This window comes from Pteronotus mesoamericanus, unplaced genomic scaffold, assembly GCF_021234165.1.
Source record: "Pteronotus mesoamericanus isolate MK-2021 breed Mesoamerican mustached bat unplaced genomic scaffold, CSHL_Meso_final contig_75, whole genome shotgun sequence".
NCBI classification, from domain to species: domain Eukaryota; kingdom Metazoa; phylum Chordata; class Mammalia; order Chiroptera; family Mormoopidae; genus Pteronotus; species Pteronotus mesoamericanus.
The window spans coordinates 8,775,601-8,794,095 of NW_026555249.1; positions in this window are offsets into that span (position 1 = coordinate 8,775,601).

Sequence of the window (18,495 nt, forward strand, 5' to 3'; positions counted from 1 at the left end):
CTTTAATAAAAAATTATGAAAAATTTCTGCCCTGTCATATTCATAAATATACTTATACTTAGCAGATAATGGGGTAGATAGGTAAATAGATAACTAGCCACATAAGGTTGGTCCAGAAAAAGCCCAGCCAGTGTTAACATAACAAGAACAGTCTGAGCCACATATATGTAACCTGGCAGCCAAGGAGAGTGGACTGGAATGCACATGAGTGAACAATGACAACTTCACTATACCAGTGAGTAGGGGCAGTAGAAGCTGTTGAGTGAGCATGTGTACTCTGTGGCCATCACATCAAAAAAAGACTGGACGAGTAGAGCAATGAATCTGCATCAAATTTTGCTTTAAGCTTGAACATTCCTCTGTAGAAACTATTCAGATGATTCAGAAGGCCGCAGCTATGGGCAATTGATGATTGGCAGCTTCGTAACAACAACATGCCTGCTCATGCATGACATCTTGTCCAGAGTTTTTTGACAAAACATCAAATCAGCCAGGTGACTCAGCCCCGCTACAGCCCAGATTTGGCGCCCTGCAACTTCTGGCTTTTCCCAAAACTAAAATCACCTTTGAAAGGGGAGAGATTTCAGACCATTGATGAGATTCAGGAAAATTTGTCAGAGCAGCTGATGGTGACTGGGAGAACTGTGTGAGGTCCCCAGGTGCCTACTTTGAAGGGGACTGAGGCATCATTGTCCTATGTACAATGTTTCTTGTATCTTGTATCTTCTTCCATAAATGTCTCTATTTTCCATATTTATGTGGCTGGATACTTTCTGACAGAACTCCATATTTCTAGATTATATATATCTGGAAATATGTTTGGCTCTCATTGGCCAAGCCCAACATCTGAGAAACTATTACAGATGAGGGAGATAGGAGCAAACAGACTGTTCGTGGCTGTCCACTCTCTTCTTTACGGCTTCAGCAGGAGAGATTTCTTCAGCTGCCATTAACTCTGCTGAAACTGGGCAGCCTGCATTTTCAGGACATTCTAACTAAGGAAACCGTGTAATGCATCTTGAAAAAAGTTCTATCTGAACTGCTTACAATGTTTGTTTGGATGTTTATAGGAGGCCAACCTTCAGTTAGAGCTGCACTTCCCAGAGTGGCACCCCCCCGGCCCCGCCAGCCCCTCTTCTCCTCCAGGAGCTGGGCAGAGCCCCCACCTGCCTGCAGGCATTTGTCTGCCGTTAGGGCTGGAGAAGGCCCCAGGCAGCTGCTCAGTGGCAGGCCTGTTGGGCTAGGGGCTCATGCAACATTTCACTTTTTAGTATTTCCTTAATGTTTCATAACATCGCGTGCTAGTCAAAAGATCTCTACAGGTTAAAAAATTAAACTTCTACACATAAAGAAACGAATCTGCATCAAATTTTGCATTAAGCTTGAACATTTCCTCTGCGGAAACTATTCAGATGATTCAGAAGGCCGCAGCTATGGGCAACGGGTGATTGGCAGCTTCATAACAACAACATGCCTGCTCATTTATGTGCTTTAAAGCACATAAAAATAGTGGTTTGAGGGTATAAAGATATTCTATTTGCACTCTTCCTAAATTTAGAAACATACATGTGCTCATATCATCACATAAAAGTTAGAATTCTGAATCTAGTAATCCAAGTTCAGATCTTAGAAAACCCTTTTAGAGAAGGCATCTTAGTGAACTAGAAAAACTAGAAATTAGATAACTTTAGTTTTAGTACTTTCTCAGCCACTAAGTGCATAGGCTTATATCATATATTTATTCATTAATTCCAGAAATACTTTATCAAGCACTTGTATGTGCCAAACTCTACTAATGCTTCAGGTTATAGGGAGGAAAAGCTCATTGTTAACCATCCTGTACTTCCCCACAGACTGTACTAAATTGTACATAATTATTTCAAAGCCTATTTATGTAAAATCTGTCTCCCCACATTAGACTATAAACTCCACAAGAGAAGCAACTATGCTATTGTTCACCTTTCTCCATCAATTAGTTCAATACAGGCCACGTGGCATTTACTCAGCAAATACCCATCAATTGAACACATTCATCATGAGTTAATATTTAAATAGCATTCATATCCATTATCTCATTTAATCTTCACAACAACCCATAAGGTAAGTCCCATTTTCTCCATTTTAGAGTTGAAGAAACTGAGAAACAGAGAAGTGAAGAAACTTGCCGTAGGTCACTTAGCGAAATGGAAATTCGAATCCAGGCAGTCTGGTGCCAAAATCCATATTCGTATCCACTAAGCTATGTTGCCTATGAGTGTATTGATACCTGAGTTATTGAGTGAATCGATGGGTAATTTAAGCAGTTTACAGGCTTGGGGCTTTAGGTTTATCAACTGCAATATGATAATGTTGGGCAGTGCTTCAAAACGTTTCCACCAAAGTTTAGTACAAGTTCTGTTAACTAATCACTGCACCAGATTATCATCAGGTGCTCTCCCTCTGTTATTTAAGGTGTCTTATCTGATGTACAGGCACAGCTGGAGTGGCCCATGTTTGCTCTAGAAAGCCTTTGCATGGCTGTTCCTACCACTTGAGCTGTACCATTTCCAAACATGTTGGTGACTTTTGTGCTTATTACAATTACAGAATTTAATTAAATATTTGTGAAATGCACAGAGTATGATTACAAAAAGAAATAGAACTGTTGTTTCGATGTAACCTATACAGATTAGTTGGTACATACGTAGGAATGGATTCTAGTCTATAGGTTTGAAATCTTTCAAAATAAAGAGAAAATGCTGGAAAAATAAGTTAAAAACTTTGGAAATACTTAACAAATGCAAATCACTTGCATTTTGAAATTCCTCACAAATAATGTATCAAAGAGACAAGAGTAAAAGAGCTGCAAAACATCTTGAAGTACTTTCCACTCAGATGGTTTTGCTGGTGGCTTTAGATTCTCACACAGGCCAAACACTTAGGTATATAAGACAATGAGAAACTCCATTCAATGAACTCACTCTCATAGCGATCCCCTTAGATTGACCTCAAAAGATAAGGCAATGAATATACATTTATATATCTTATATACAATGCAAACATTTATGTATATTATAAGATAAAATATTTCAGGCAAGTATGCATCATTTTCTAGGATTCTCCTGCTTAATCAACATTTAAGTGGATGCACACAGGTTGCAAGAAACTTCTTCTAAGTGTTGTGCTTCATCCTAAATTTTGTATGAACTCTTTATATGAACTGTATGGGTAGATATTTGCTCAACAAATATTTCTTGTTCTTCTGGGCACATAGCGGGATTGCACTTGCCTGCCCCACTTCGAAATATACGGGTCTACACGGCATGCTTTGTAGTCGTGGTCACTGAAGTGTGTGTGAAAACGACATCTGCCACTTTCAGATGAATGTGTGAAGATCCAGCCCGTGATTCCTCCAGTGGTCGTTCCCTGCACTAAGAAAGTAGACAAAGTCTTACAGAGCCTGCTCCATGAATCTGGACGCAGGAATGAGGACTGCGTGGAACACAGGCCCCAGCTGACCTTCACAGGCACGTCGCAGGGATGACAAATAAGCTTTGTTGTTTCAAATCACTGGGATTGGAAATTTTTTGTTACCACAGCATAATCTAATTTATCACTAATACATATTCCATGATAGATTTATGCTTGTTTAAATATGTAAATGTGTCTCCTTCTTAATCTGAGGGTACACTTAGCACTCCAGAGAGACACACCCCATTTATCTAGTGACTTTGTATACTGTCTACATGCTCTCCCATGAGGGAGGTGCAGAACCAGGCACCTGTAGGATCCCTTCAAATGCTAACATGATGTCATGCTATGTGTACGAGGAGAGAACAGACACCCATGATGGCTGTGCCTATGTCACTTAACTAAACCAAATAAAATTAAATTAATTGGATTGGGGAGCTGTTATATCTGATTTTGGAGCAATTGATTAGATTTTCATAGAGTGAATCTGATTTGGTTGTTATTGTTTCAGTTGTCTTAATGAGGGAATTGGATTGCACAGTGATCCAATTGATTGGTTGGGGAACTGGCCTGCCAACTGTGGTCCATTTAGCCAGTACCACAGTTTGACCCTAGGACAGGATGTGACATTAATTCACTTGCATGCTAAACTCAAGCCCTTTTTCCTACAAGCTGCTATGTATCAAGTACTGTCATATAATTAGAAATATTTAGCAGCTGTAAATATTTAAAATGTACAATGGTCCATGTATACATGCCACACCAAGAAGTCTAAATATTTTACGGTGCTATAAACTCTGATTGGGTCAAGCTTCCATTTTAAGCTCTGTGCAAACCTTGACTTCCCTGCAGGGCTTTACTCCAACATTCCTTAGGATCAAAAATTGATTGTAACTTGCTCTTAAAAACCACTGATTGTGATTCTGTCAGTTCAGAATGAAACCACTTAGGCAGTGGTGGAAGTAAGGACTCCAGGCTCCTGGACACCAGTCACTTGTCGGTTCTATTTGTTGTTGGGTGCACTCAAACCGTGCCTGCGCTTGCTGTGGGTGCTTCAAGATATTGGATGAATAAACCCATGAGCAACTAACTGATGACTGAGAAGCACCAACACTCCCTTATTTCCTCTCTCTTCCAGAAGTGGAGAAACTGAACCTAGGAAGCAACCTAACTTCATGGGTAAGCGCTTTGGGTTTGTAGTCAGTCCACTGAGTCTGAATCTGATGTGTGATCTTGCCATTGTGGCAGATTGCATTTTCCAAAGACGGTCATGCCGATCTCTCCCATCCCCCCATTCTTATACAATATGAACTCGCCACTCCCCTGTCATGAGGTAGTTGATTTCTCCACTGTATTCAGTCTGCATGAACTCAGTGACTGGTTTGAGCAATATAACTTATTGGAAGTGATGATGCGCCAATTACAGGCCTAGCCCTGAACTGACCTAGCAGGATCTGTTTCCTTCCTCTGACACCAGCCACCAGGTAAAAAGCAGAAACATCAAGGTTCTGATTGGATCACTGCATGGATGATTAAAAAACATGGAAAAAGAGTACATTTTTAAGAGAAAAATAGAATGGATTCATTATTGGACATGTTGAATTTGTTTTGCCTTTGGGACACAATTTTAGTAGGGAGTTGGGTGCACAGGTTTGAAACAAAAAAGAAATATGTATTGAAGATACAGACTTGGGAGTTAACAGCAAATAGAAGATAACTGGAAGCATGGACTCAAGTGAGATTATCTAAAAAGAAAAACCCACACACACACACACACACACACACACACACACAGGATAAGGAAAAAAAGTGGGCTTGGGGCATAAAAAACATGAAGAATATCATTATTTAAGGAAAGAGCAGCCCTGGCTGGCATGGCTCCGTTGATAAGGCATTTTCCCACAGAGCAAAATTTGCCAGTTCGATTCCCGGTCAAGGCACAAGCCTGGGCTGAGGGTTCAGTTCCCAGTTGGGGTGTATATAACAGGCAACCAGTCGATGTTTCTCTCTCACATAGGTGTTTCTCTCTCTCTCTTTCTCCCTCTCTTTAAAAATAAATAAATAAAAGTCTTTTTTAAAAAAAGAGCAGAGGAAAAACATCCATGAAAGAAACTGAGAAGATGGTCCAGGAAGGTATCTGTCTTCCAAAACTTTCTTTTGAAGGACCTAGTAAAAGGAATTGATAATCTCCATTCTCCTTGGGCTACATGATGCAAAGTTAAATAATTCACTACGGTCATAGCAGATGCAATCTTAAGACTTACATAAATTGCTACATAATTCTGGAGACCTCCCAAATACATAGTTGTTTGCATTTTTAAAGGACTCTTTCTCACTGCATTCTTGTCACAAACCTCCAAGTAAAACAAGACAAGTGTTCACACTCATTTCCACATTATAGATGTGGAAACTGCTATCCTAGCGAGTTCTGCTTAAGCCATTCATAGCACTAAAAGCAGCAAAGCAAAAGCAGAAACTTGGCTTTCTCTCTCCTGGTCTTTTGGTGAATGGTGTAGGCTGAGATTAAGGAGGATACAGCTTGATATTCAAAAGCTGGGGCTTACGTAGTTATTGAGCCTATCCAATCCACAGAAAATAACCAAGAAACATGCTCCAGGATAGCCTGGACTCCAAGAGAATTATCAGCGCTGTTCTAACCAAGCTGTGAAAGTAACAGCTAATTTGATATGCTGAGAAAATAGATGATCATATGTAAATATAGTTGTATAGTTCATGGATCAACACTGAATATTACCAGATGTCAATTAAAACTGCCTCAATTTCTTCATAAGCCAAATTTTCCCAGCCTGGTGTGAGGATGGCCTGTGGGCTCAGGAGGGTCCCCGTGTTCATCTGGAACCGCTCCATGCCAGCTTGTCTTCCCACTCCGCGGGCTCACTCTCCCCTCCTCCCGTGACACCGGATTATAATTCAGCACTGCTATGAAATACGCACAACCATTTTTCACTGCCTTGCCTTTTGCCTCTATCAGAGACCGGAGTTTTGGCATCTTTATTGTGTCATTAATTTTAGTTATGTTCTAAACATGGAGTAAGGAGGTCTTCAAGGCTACGGGTGACTGACAGTGTTTAGACAAGTCCAATTGAGTTTCTTATGTTTGGAGAATCTGGGGAAGATAAATAAATCACTGAAACTTTCATTATGAAAACCATCATTTGGCAATGGCGGCGGCACTTCTCCTGGGAATGCAGTGAAGATTTATGTCCGAGGACGGTCCCGCCAGCTGAGCGCATTGCTGGGAGCAGCGTCCCCATCACGGAATGAGCTCAAGGAAGCATCCAGCTCGGCTCTGCATGTGCACGTCACCTTCGCCCTCTCCCCAGACGCCTTTGCCAGGTCTCTTCCTGGTAGAGCTATGGACTGAAGATACTTCCTTCCCTCCTGTTCTTCACACAGGCTTGTGGGGAGGAGGCAGTGCCCAAAGGCGAGCGATAATCCCGTGGCCAACACACCTGAACCTGCTGTTCGATTCCCAGGGCCACCCACTCCCCCTGCTCTGCCCTTGCAGTCCCGTCTTTTCCCAGGACACCTTTCTACCCCAGGTGTAGCCTTCATGAAAGTGAAAAGTGTGCTGTTCTCTTGGAATTCTCACCTACAGCAGGTAGTAAACCATCCTCACAGGCTGATCCTATCCCCCTCCCCCCTTCCCAAAGGCATCTGTGAATGATGTCAGGAGGATGTCAGAAATCATTAGGAAGATCAAGGAAATTTGCATACGAAATAATTTTTAAATGGCAGGAAGGGATTACTGTTAATGTTGCTGTTTGTTTACTGCATAAAACTTTAAGGATGCAGCCTGAGGCACTTACAGATAAACTGGCATAAGGTCTGAATTTGCTTTTAAAATACTTTAGAAAAGAAGGGAGGAGGGGTGTCTCAGTCGGGATCCTGCCAGGACGCAGAAACCATGCCATTTACCATAACAGAGACTCGAAAAGGGTCACTGAGAGGTTCTGGGGCCCTGGGAGACCCGGGGCAACGCAGGGAGTGCTCTGGCTGCCTGTGTCTTTGCGGAGGATGAGGAGGCTGATTGCTGTGTTAGAAAAAGGACAAACCGGATGCTGCCATGGCTCCGGAAGGACTGGCCGCAGCCAGCGTGAAGCAGCCTCGCGGGGAGGGCGGGGGACGGGGGTGGCGACGCGCGCGGAGAGGGATGCGCCCCCCTCCTCCTGCCTCGTTGGCCGAGTCCACCAGCAACACAGAATTGAAGTTTGAAGCCCCCAGCGCCTCAAAGAGAACGCGGAAGGAAGGCTTTGCAGCTGAGATATTAGCTTAACAACTGGCATGAGGGGGATGCGCGGAACAAGAGAGGTTATTGTTGAAAGGGAGCATTGTGTGCAGGGGGTTGGTACACGGCTCTCTCTACTTTCGTGTAGGTTTGAAAATTTTCTATGGTATGAAGTTAAGATAAAAACAGCGTTGACAGGCTTACTTAAAAAAAGCTTAACTGTTGGTGTTATGATTATGAACCTATCAAAAAAATTTTTAATGGAAAACAACATTTTTTTAAAAAGATGGATCTACAATTCTGCCATTCAAGAAGAATTTTTTTTCTTTTTTAGTCAGCATGTTAAAGATTTGTGTTTTTAAGACTCTCAAACCCCAGGACAACTGGCCCACTCAGTGCATTGAGAATTTTACTCTAATCCTCTCTATGCTTTCTCTATGGTTACTTTTCTAATTTAAAAAAAAAAAAAAGTGAGTTCTCAGCCTCCATCTAAATTTAAGGATATGGCCTCGCTCGTTGTCAGACTGCCAAAACTACAGTCCACCTTTAACTTTTAACCTTTTAACTTTAACTTTTCTCCCTACACCTTCTCCTTCATTCTTCCAGCATCCCTCCTCTTTTTGAACTCTCTCCAGGGAGCCCGCGGACCTCGCACTCCCCACAGGGTGCCTGGGACCACCAGGGAAGGCTGTTGTGGGAAGCTGCCAGGTCACCCAAACGGTGCTGTCTGTGTCACCCAGGCCCAGGCTGGGCACTTCGTTCTTTTTTCCCAGGCGGCAGGCCGCCTCCCAGACCCAGCGTGGAAGTGGTCACAAAATGGGCTGGGTCTCAACTGGAAGACTAGGAGTGACTCCCTGCAAACCCCCACCTGTCACGTTGGAACAGCTTAATGTTTTAGAAAGACCGCCCTTGCCGGAATGTGGAGGGTGGGTTAAAGGGGAGCAAGGCTGCGGCCAGGGAGAAAAGTCGGGCTTCGAGAACAACCAATCAACAGTGGACGGTCACCTGGAATCCGCTAATGGCAAGGGAAGGAGAGAATTTAACTGCTCTGAGAAATGTGACAGAGGTGGAACCAACAGGGCTTGAACATAGGTCGGAAGTGGGACAGCGAGGTGGAACAGTCAAAAATGACGTCCACGTTTCCTGTGTGTGTGATAGGGTAACGGAGTGGTGCTCTCCTCCACTGAGAGAGAACGTACAGGAAAAAGGAAACTGGAGGGGCAGATGCCGAATTTGCGTCGAGGGCCCTCGAGGGAGAAGATTCTGAGAGATGTCCACGCAGAGGTACACAACACACGGGTATGTGGTCCCGAAGCCCAGGTTTTGAGGGATGTTGAATGAAGGTATAGATAAAGAGTTATTTTTTGGTTGTCCCGATTGTATTTGTTTTTAATTCCACAAAGATACACAGATATATTTGAGCTGCAACAAATTCAAACAGCGCCCATGAAGTGTCCCTTGAATACCCTGCCCCCAGCCTGGTTTCTCCCTAAAGGCCACTGCGACTGTCCCTTCACTTACACTCTCCCGACCTTCACCCTGCCTTTCTGTGCACACCCGGACTTACAGAACTCTGTGCGGTTTGCGTATTTGCTTACCTGGAAGGTACGTGGCTTCCTTAGGTCAGGTTCTCCAGGGAACAGACTCTGAGATGGAGATTTGCGTGCAGGAGATTGAACGGGGGCGGGGCGCGCACGGCCGGGGCGCACAGGCGACGGAGCCGGGTTGGGCACAACAGGTCGGCCTGCGATGCAGGTCCCGCGGACATCTCTGCCACGTGAAATGGGGCTCTCCAGGACAAGGGCAGGTCTTTAGGGTTGACCTGAACTGAGACACAGGGTCCAGGCTATTGTACCCTCCCATTAAACCCAGTCACCGAGGGAGAGCTGCCCTGCGCGGGACTGAGCGCAGCTCCTAGAGAGGGACTCCACCGTGACCCGCCTGCGGCTGGAGAAATGAGAGCCGTGATTGGAAGGGAGGACCTGGAGGCGCCTCACGGCATCCACGCCACAGGCTGTACGTGCAGTTCTGAAACCTGCTTGGGAACCTCAGAAATGCCCTGGAAATCGTTCCTCGTTAGTAGTTAGATTGATCTTATTCTTTTTCATGGCTCCGTGGTATTCCACCCCTTGATGTACCGCAGTCTCTATGATCATTCTTGTCAATGGGCCCTCAGGTTGCTTCCAACTCTTTACTGGTAGAAACAGTTCTGCAGGGAACGTTGACTTCCAGCTTCTGGTAATGACAAAGTAAGTCCCTATCGGAGGAACCTGGACATAATACAGGAGCAGCCCCCTGAAGTCACTGGCGAGGGGACAGAGCAGGCTGGGGAGCCAGCGCTTGGAGGAGGGGCGGGCTAGGAGGGAAGTTCCCCACCTCTGCGGCCTATAGTCTGGGATTTGTGTGGTTCCTTTGGCATCTGGCACCTGGTGGTGAGGGCACTGATGGAAAAAGCCAGTCTTTCTGGAGAGCAGAATCGGAGAAGTGGAGCTGGGAGGCTCTGGCTGAAGTGAGTGGAGGGGGCTTGGAAGGGAAGAGTAAGGAGACAGAGAAAGGACCCCTACATTCTGTCTGCCCACGTCTCAGGCTGGCCTGTGAGCCATGCTCGCATGGAGCAGACTAAAGCAACTCAGCTGAAGCAAATGATTTCAGTCAAGGCGGGAGCTGCTGCCCAAAGAAACACAGTTTGCAGTTCAGGTCTAGCCAAGAAAATTGCCGGGTGCAGCAAAGGAAATACTGGGTGCAGCAAAGGAAATAATACACATTAGGGAAAATTGCAAAACCCAGAATCTTCATAACTTCACATTCATAATATGTGATGCATTCCCAAATGACTTGACATATGAAGAATTAAGAAAATGGAGCACATCTTCAAGAGAAAAGAAACTGAACCACATCTTACCCTGAGATGAACCAGATGTTGAAATGAACTGATAATGTCAAAGCAGCTGTTTTAACTATGTTCAATAAAGCAAAATATTCGCTCAATGAATGAAAACACGGAAAAACTCAGCAGAGATATTTAAACAACAAAAAAAGTAGAAATTGTAAGTCTGAAAAATAAAACATCTAAAATTTTTAAATTGCAGGATGATTTTAACCAAATGGAGATGTTAAACAAAAGAAAGTAAATGAACTTGAAAATAAATCAAATAGATAAACAGGAAGATAAAAGATTTTAAAAAAACAGCCCTGGCTGGTGTGGCTCAGTGGATTGGGTGCTGGCCTGAGAACAAAGGGTCACTGATTCGATTCCCAGTCGGGGCGCAGGCCTGGGTTACGGGCCAGGTCCCCAGGAGGGGGTGCGTGAGAGGCAACCACACACTTACGTTTCTCTCCTCTTTCTCCTCTCTCTAAATATAAATAAACAAAATCTTTAAACAATATTTGTTAAAAAAGAAAAAAGATATAAAAATCAAACAAGGGATCTCTCAGATAATATCGAAATGTTCAACCCACAATTTCACAAGAAAAGAGAAAGAACAGAGAAGAAAAAATATTTGATGTAATAATGGCCAAAATTTCCCAATTTTGTTGAAAACAAATTTACAGATTCAAGGTGCCTTGTCAACACCAGTCAGAAGAACATGAAGATACTAACATTGAAATACATCAAACTATTGAGCCAAAGATAAATAAAAACCCTTAGAAAGAGCAAAAGAAAAACATCGCATTACACACAAGGGAACAGAATGGAATTAAGAAGTGAAATCTCCTCAGAAACCATGGAAGGCAGAAAAAAAGTGGAAACATGTCTTTAAAGCACTGAAAGAAAAAAAAATTTATCCAGCAAAAATATCCTTCAAAGATAAAGGCAAAATAAAAACTATTCTGGATAAAAGAAAACTATGGGACTTGGTTTCCAGCCAACCCAGACCATAAGAAATGCTAAGGGAGGTTTCTTAGGCTGAAGAAAAAAGATCCTAGATGGAGGTATGGATTTTCAGGAAAGAATGAAGAGTATCAGAAATGGTAAAAAAATAAACAGCTGGGGAAATAGCAATGTTGAAATCCTAAATCTGGTACCTGTGAATGTGGCCTTCTTTGGAAATAGAGTCTTTGCTGATGTAATCAAGGAGGTCATTGAGGATTCAGAGAGACCCTCACCCACTGATGAGTATCCTTAGGAGACAAGGGAGATTTGGACACCGAGACACACAGGGAGAAGCAGGCTATATGATGACATAGGCAGAGATCAGACTGATGCATCTACAAGCCACGGAACACCAAGTCCTGCAGGCAACCCACAGAGGCTGCAAGAGGCAAGGAAGGGCTCTTCCCTAGAGCCCTAAGAGGGGGCATGGCCTGCCGCCACCTTGGTTTTGGACTTCCAGCCTCCAGAACTAAGAGTAAATCATTTCAAGCCACCAAGTCGGTGATACCTTTTCAATAGCAATCCTAGGAAACTAACACAAAAAACAAAAAGTATTATCACAGATAAAGAGGGATATTTCATTTTAATAAAAGAGCCAATACATGAGGAAGGCATAACAATCATAAATATGTATGTAACTAATAAGAGAGATTCAAAATATGTACAGGAGGTAAAAACAGAATTAAAGGGAGAAATAGAGTATTCCACAAACTTAAGAGATTTTTATCAACCTTCTCTCAGCAATTAATAGAATAACTAGACAGAAAAATCAGCAAGGACATAGAAGATCTGAAAAAAATCACCACCAACCACATGTAAAGGAAACCACATATAAAAGGAGTTTGCCTTGGAACATTCTTTTCTGCCTTTTCTGCAATTTTCCGGATGTCCTCAATTACAGTCTTCGTCTTTCTTCTGATATGCAACATGTTACCCCCTCTCTCTCTCTAATTTGTGGTGGCAAATGCTTTTAATTTGCTTTTTTAAAATATCTTACATTTTACATCATTCAGGCAGCATTTTTTTTACTCTTTCTTTTTGGTCAGTCATTTTAAAGTTTCTGTTTCTTATCAAGTATCTTTTCCACACACTGTTCTTTTCTGTTTTTTTTCTAAATTCTTATTTCTTCTTGTAGATTTCTGGTTTCCTTAAAAAAATAGAATAATAATAGCAAACACTTCCAAATGCTCTAAATACATTCAGTCTTGCAGTCATTTGCCACAATCCTATGAAGAAGTACTACTATTAGTCCCGTTTTATTGATCAGGACTGTAAGGCACAGAGAAGGTAAGTAACTTACCCTAGGTCACGCAGCCAGTAAATAGTGGAACCAGATTCTAACCAGGCAGCTGAGTCCTAGCTGTGCTCTTAATTATCGGGCTATGAAGCATGTCTCCCTAGGCTGCCGAATTAAATATCTTGGTTCCTTTCTAAGAATAACTTTTTATTTCCTCTCTATCAAAATCCTCATTTTCAAAGATTTTGCCCATTCTATCAGTTATATTATTCTTTATCAAATTACTTTCTGAGGATAATGCCTTTAACATCAAAAAAATTTCTTTCTAAGCTTCCTGTGGTAGACTGAAAAATGCTCCTCCCCCCACCCCCCCCCAAAAAAGATATTCATGCCCTGCCCTAATCTTTGGAACCTGTGAATGTTATTTTATGTGGCAAAGTTTTGGCAAATGTGACTAAGTTAAGGATCTCAGATGGGAAAGTTATCCTGGATTATGTGGGTGGGTACAAAGCGTAATCACATGTATGCTTAAGAGAGAAGTGGAGGCAGATTTGACACACACAAGTAGGAGGAAGCAATGTGAAGACAGACAGAGAAGGAGTTGGAGATGCTTGCCTTGAAGATTAAATGCTTGATGCAGCCGCAAGCCAAGGAGTGTTGGGAGTCACCAGAAGCTGGAAAAGCAAGGACCATGTTCAGAAACATGACTATGCTCACACCTAGATTCCTACCTAGTGATACTCATTTCAGACTTCTACCCCTCAGAACTGTGAGAGTAAGTTTCTGTTTTTTTAAGCTGCCTAGTTTGTGGTAATTTGTTATAGCAGCCACAGGAGACTAATACACCCCTTTTCTTAGCTACACTGCTGAAACCTTTTTCTTGTTGCCTTCTTTCATGAAGGGAGATCATTTTACTCTTCTATTTTAAAAATATTAGGTACAGGCCCACTGTGAACCAAGGTCTAGAGATAAACATGTAAAATAGACAGCATCTTAATTCTGAAAGGGTTTGGCTCATGTTGGGCAGGGCTGGATGGGGTAGATCAAACAAAAGACATTGAAATAAGTAGTATGAGACTTCGAAGGGCTGTGAGATCACACAGAAAGTGCGGGGGTATGAGTTTGAGAGGACCAAGGCTGGCTTCTTCAAGGAGGTGACATGTGACCTGAGGCTTGCACGGGAAGGAAGGGTGAACTTTCCTTCTTGTGCAAGCCAGGAGTGGTGTTCCTGGCAGAAGGAACAGCATGTGCAAAAGCAGCAGTTACTTCCTCTCTCAGGTCCTGTGCATTTTACGGCCACTTATTTTCCTTCAGTCAACTGATAAGACCCAGAAAAATGTCTTTTCTTCTGTACCAACTGCTTGGAAGTGCTCTGTATATGTTTACTAAGAAGTCAAAGGATAAAGTATAATGTTAGCATAACCAGTTCCCTTGCTTTCTCTTCTGACAACAGTCTTCAGCAGGAGAATCAGCAGGAGAGGGCTGGAGATGGGAGTTTAATTCCCATTCCCACATCTCACACGCCCATTTTGTAAAGCAGTTTTGCCACAGTTCATGAGCTTCTCGGTAGAACACACAGGACACAACAAACATAACAAATAGAAGCAGAAGGTGTGGCTGAAATGGATATCACTCTTACTCTCATGTGACCTCGATGCATGACCTTCAGAAACTGACTTTTAATTTTCAGTGTTCCCACACAGCCTCAGGAAAGCCACTGCACAAAGTTTCTGCCCCCATTTAAAAGGTCTTAGCCATCTCTAATGATGGCATGACCTCCCTGCTAACCATTGTGGGCAGAAACTGACCCTCCGTCTTGCTGGTATCTGCCCTGGCTCTCCAGCCAGAGAGTGCACATAGAAGGTGAGGGGAAACAATGTGTATAAACAGCTGTGTTCCTTTTTGACTTTTGCCTTTATTGAGAGAGAGAGACCCATAATTAGGTGCATGTTCCGCACAGTTCTCAGCTCCTAGGAATACTTCATCAACATCTACTAAGACATTTCTTCACTATGCTCATCAACATCATTGTAATGACGTGATATGTTTAAAGTGCAAGAAAAATACTGGACACTGGGCTTTGTGTGAGCTTTGAACTTGCCAAACCACTCTGAAGGTCAGAGGAAGCAGTTTGATAATAATGAGATCAAGAATTAGAACATACTTTTAAACATTCTTCTGAATCGAAGGCAGTAGAGGAGGAACACGGAAGTGCAGGAAGTGGGGACCATGCAGGGAAAATGGCGTCATTTCAGGGTACGGCTGACTGTGGAGCCAGCCCCCGGGGGCTCTCCTCGGTCTCACAAACATTCGGCTGGCTGACGATACAGCTCCAGCCCTGCTCCAGAAGGTCTTTGTTTATCTTTGCAAGGACAATTAAGTGACAGGAATGTGTAATATAGTGAAGGCTGCCAAAACAAACAGCTCTCTTTAAACATTATGTAAAAGTGGCTATTGTTGCTGGTGTTTCTGCAAGAGTCAGAAACCACTTGCTAATCGTTTAATTCCATTTCTCTGCAGACCAGCCGATCCTATTGCAGAAGGGGGCCCATGTGGTCTGCTGGTTCGAGAGGAGCCCGCATGGCCCCACATTTTACAACATAGCTGAGCAACTGACTCATGGGCTGCGTGGCTTAACCTCGTGGGGCTTGTTGGAAAGTTTGATAAGATGTGAGGCTGGACCGAAAATCATTTGCGGAGCAGCTGATTCCCTTGACCACAGGGCAGAGCTGGAGGCCGCCGGGGCTGACTGAGCGACAGGGCCAGGGTCGCGAATGGTGAAGGTGGGGCTCCCGCCGGGCGCGGAGAGGCCAGGCCGGTGAGGACATCGTATAAAGGACAGGGAGGCCTCTCTGCAGAATCAGCGGGGGGAGGGGGGTGCTTCTCGTTCCTGTCCCCATCCAGCCTCAGCCAATAAGCTTATTTCCCTCTAAAATGGATTTTGTGGACATACTAAAAAGGGGGCACATACTAAACCTGACGAGCTCAAGGGAGGCCTGCGTGGCGACCATATAAACTCGGAGACTAAAGTAACCACACAGGAGGGTGTGAAAGGAAAACTTCCTAACTAAAAACAAGTCACGGCCGGTAGTCACATCCTTGGCTGGTATTTCTCCCTAACAGAGGTCGGTCTTCACCTTAATTGAGCCGGTCCTCTTTTTCTGCATCTATCACAACATACCTGATAACATGCCTTTGGAATATCACAGTAATTTCCTTCCCTCCCCCCTCCTCCCCCACCTCCCCAAGCACAATCACCTGCCAGAGTGGAGTCCATAAATCCCCTCATCGTTGTTATTATTATTATTATGTTTGTTGTTAACTGTCAAATATCCTATACTCACCCGTGTAAAGCAAGTATGTGTCTATTTGTTTTACTTTTTATCCAGTTGCAGAGACTTTTCCATTATGCTTTCTCCTTTCTCCCTAATCTATCACCAATGAATTTCATGTAACAACCGTGACCCGCCCCCCGCCCCCCCCCCCCGCCACTTCCATCTCTTCCTTTGATTGTAGTATATAAAATAAGATGCAAACCTGCAATCTCTGGAGCACTGTTTCAAATTGCTGAGATTTTGATTTCCGGCAATTGTTCGTTTGGCTCAAATAAACTCATAAAAATTCTTACAGGTTTAGTGTTTCTTATGGAGACAATCTTAAATGGATCCCAGCGATGTCTAGATCCCCCAGCTCACCGCGCACAGTGACGGAGCTCACGGGCAAGCGCGCTGCAGGGCCTCGTGTGCTCCTTGCAGAGACTGCAGGGGGGGGGGGCGGGGGGGGCCGCGGCTGTGAGAGTGTGAGGTCGCATATGCTGGGACAGGGATGAGCTTGAGGGAAATGAGCAAGCCCTTCCCTGGGTCTCCAGAGGGGGGAGCATTTACAGAAAACACATGCTCTTGAGTGGAAAGAGGATTGATTGAAAATTGGTGAGTTAAGTTAAAAGAGAAAACAATTCAAGGAAGGAATGTTTATCTCACAGGAAACTGACATTTGGTATTGTCTATGGGTTTCTGAAGGACATTAAAGGCGTCCCAGGGATGGTGGCTTCAGATCCGGGGCCTGGAATTGACAACTTTTTTGTCATGCAGGACTGGCCTTTGAAGGTGAGACTTCTGATAAAAGCTATGAAAGTCCAGATAGGTAATTTGTAGTTTACTGTAAGCCCCAAGGGAGTTTCCAAACTCCCTGGGAAACGGATAGACTGTGTGCAAATTGACACTTTTACTTCTGAGGCCAGTAATAGCGGTTTGCGTTTAAAATGCCTTTTAGCTAGGCTAGCACTAAGCAGGTCAAAGAGGAATTGCTGTGGAAAATAAACCTTTAGGAGGGGACGAGAAGTAACAAGACAGACATGGCTGTTTGCTGCCCTAACTGTTCACAGAGCCACAGACAGCACTTGAATTGAGTATATTTTCCCCTTCGTCCTGTCATGGATGAAAGCTGACATCTCCGTAAGAGTGGCCGAGCAGACCGTCTGAGTACCCATGTCTCTCTGTCCTCTGCCTGCTGATTCTGGACATGACTTTCAGGGCCTGCCTAGCTCGAAGCTGGAAGCCCTTGATGTCTTCCCTGAGAGCGGTACGTGCTTCTACCATTAACTCCCAAAGAGGCAAGAGGAAAACGTGGCTGTCATCTTGGGGTGAGTGTGAATGACAAGAACTGAGAATGAGAATACGAAGATAAACTCAGAAGAAGCCAAAGGAGTAAAGGCTTAACAGGAAGATTTGAACCTAAGTTTCCTGCATAGAGAGACTGGGAGGGCAGAGAACTCTTCCCAAGAGCCTGCAGTCACAGAATCACGACCACCTGCCGCTCACTCACTCATTTTGCAAACGTTGACTGGTTGCCATCCACCTGCACAGCAGCGCCATGGGTACTGCCCAGGATTCAAAGACGATCGGCAACTTGACTACCTAAAACACGTAATGTTTGAGCCCCTACCCCAAACGCATACTATGCATAATAATACATACATGCCAATTTAGTAATTCTGAGTGATGTGGGTATTTTGATTTAAAGAGAGAGAGAGAGAGAGAGATCACTTATTTAAATGAGATTGAGTTGGGAAGGATAGAAAGAGATTGGGTGTAATTCACAACAAAGAGAACAGCATAAATAAAAGACCAGAAGTCTGATAAGGCCCAGTGTGTTCTATAGATAGTGGTTTCTATGCACAGCAGGGTCCATCTAGGGGGAGGTAGGAAGTCTTGAATGATGGGTTTTACCTTAGGGACAATGGGAATCTTTGAGTGTTTGAGTCATTCATTTACTCCTTCATTCCACAATCGTTGCCGGAGTACATTATATGTACCAGGTCCTTTTCTAGGCTTTGGAAATTGAAGAAAAACAAGAATTTGTCACTGCCTTCAAAGCACTTACATTCTGCAAACCAACAATTAGCAAAAAGAGATACAGTAAGTAATAAATACAGCCAACTTTGATGTCAGACAGAACTGGGTTTAAACTTCATATATGCCACATACCAGCTATTGAACTGAACAAATTATTTACATTTCTCATCTATAAAATTAGGTCAGGGATGGTATATATTCTATAGGGTTGTTGTGATGCTTAAGTAAAGTGATTAACATACAGCATTTAACAATCCTGCGCACACGGAAACATTCAATAAATGTTTACCATCATCAAAATGATTATTTTCAGGACATTAGTGTCTAGAGG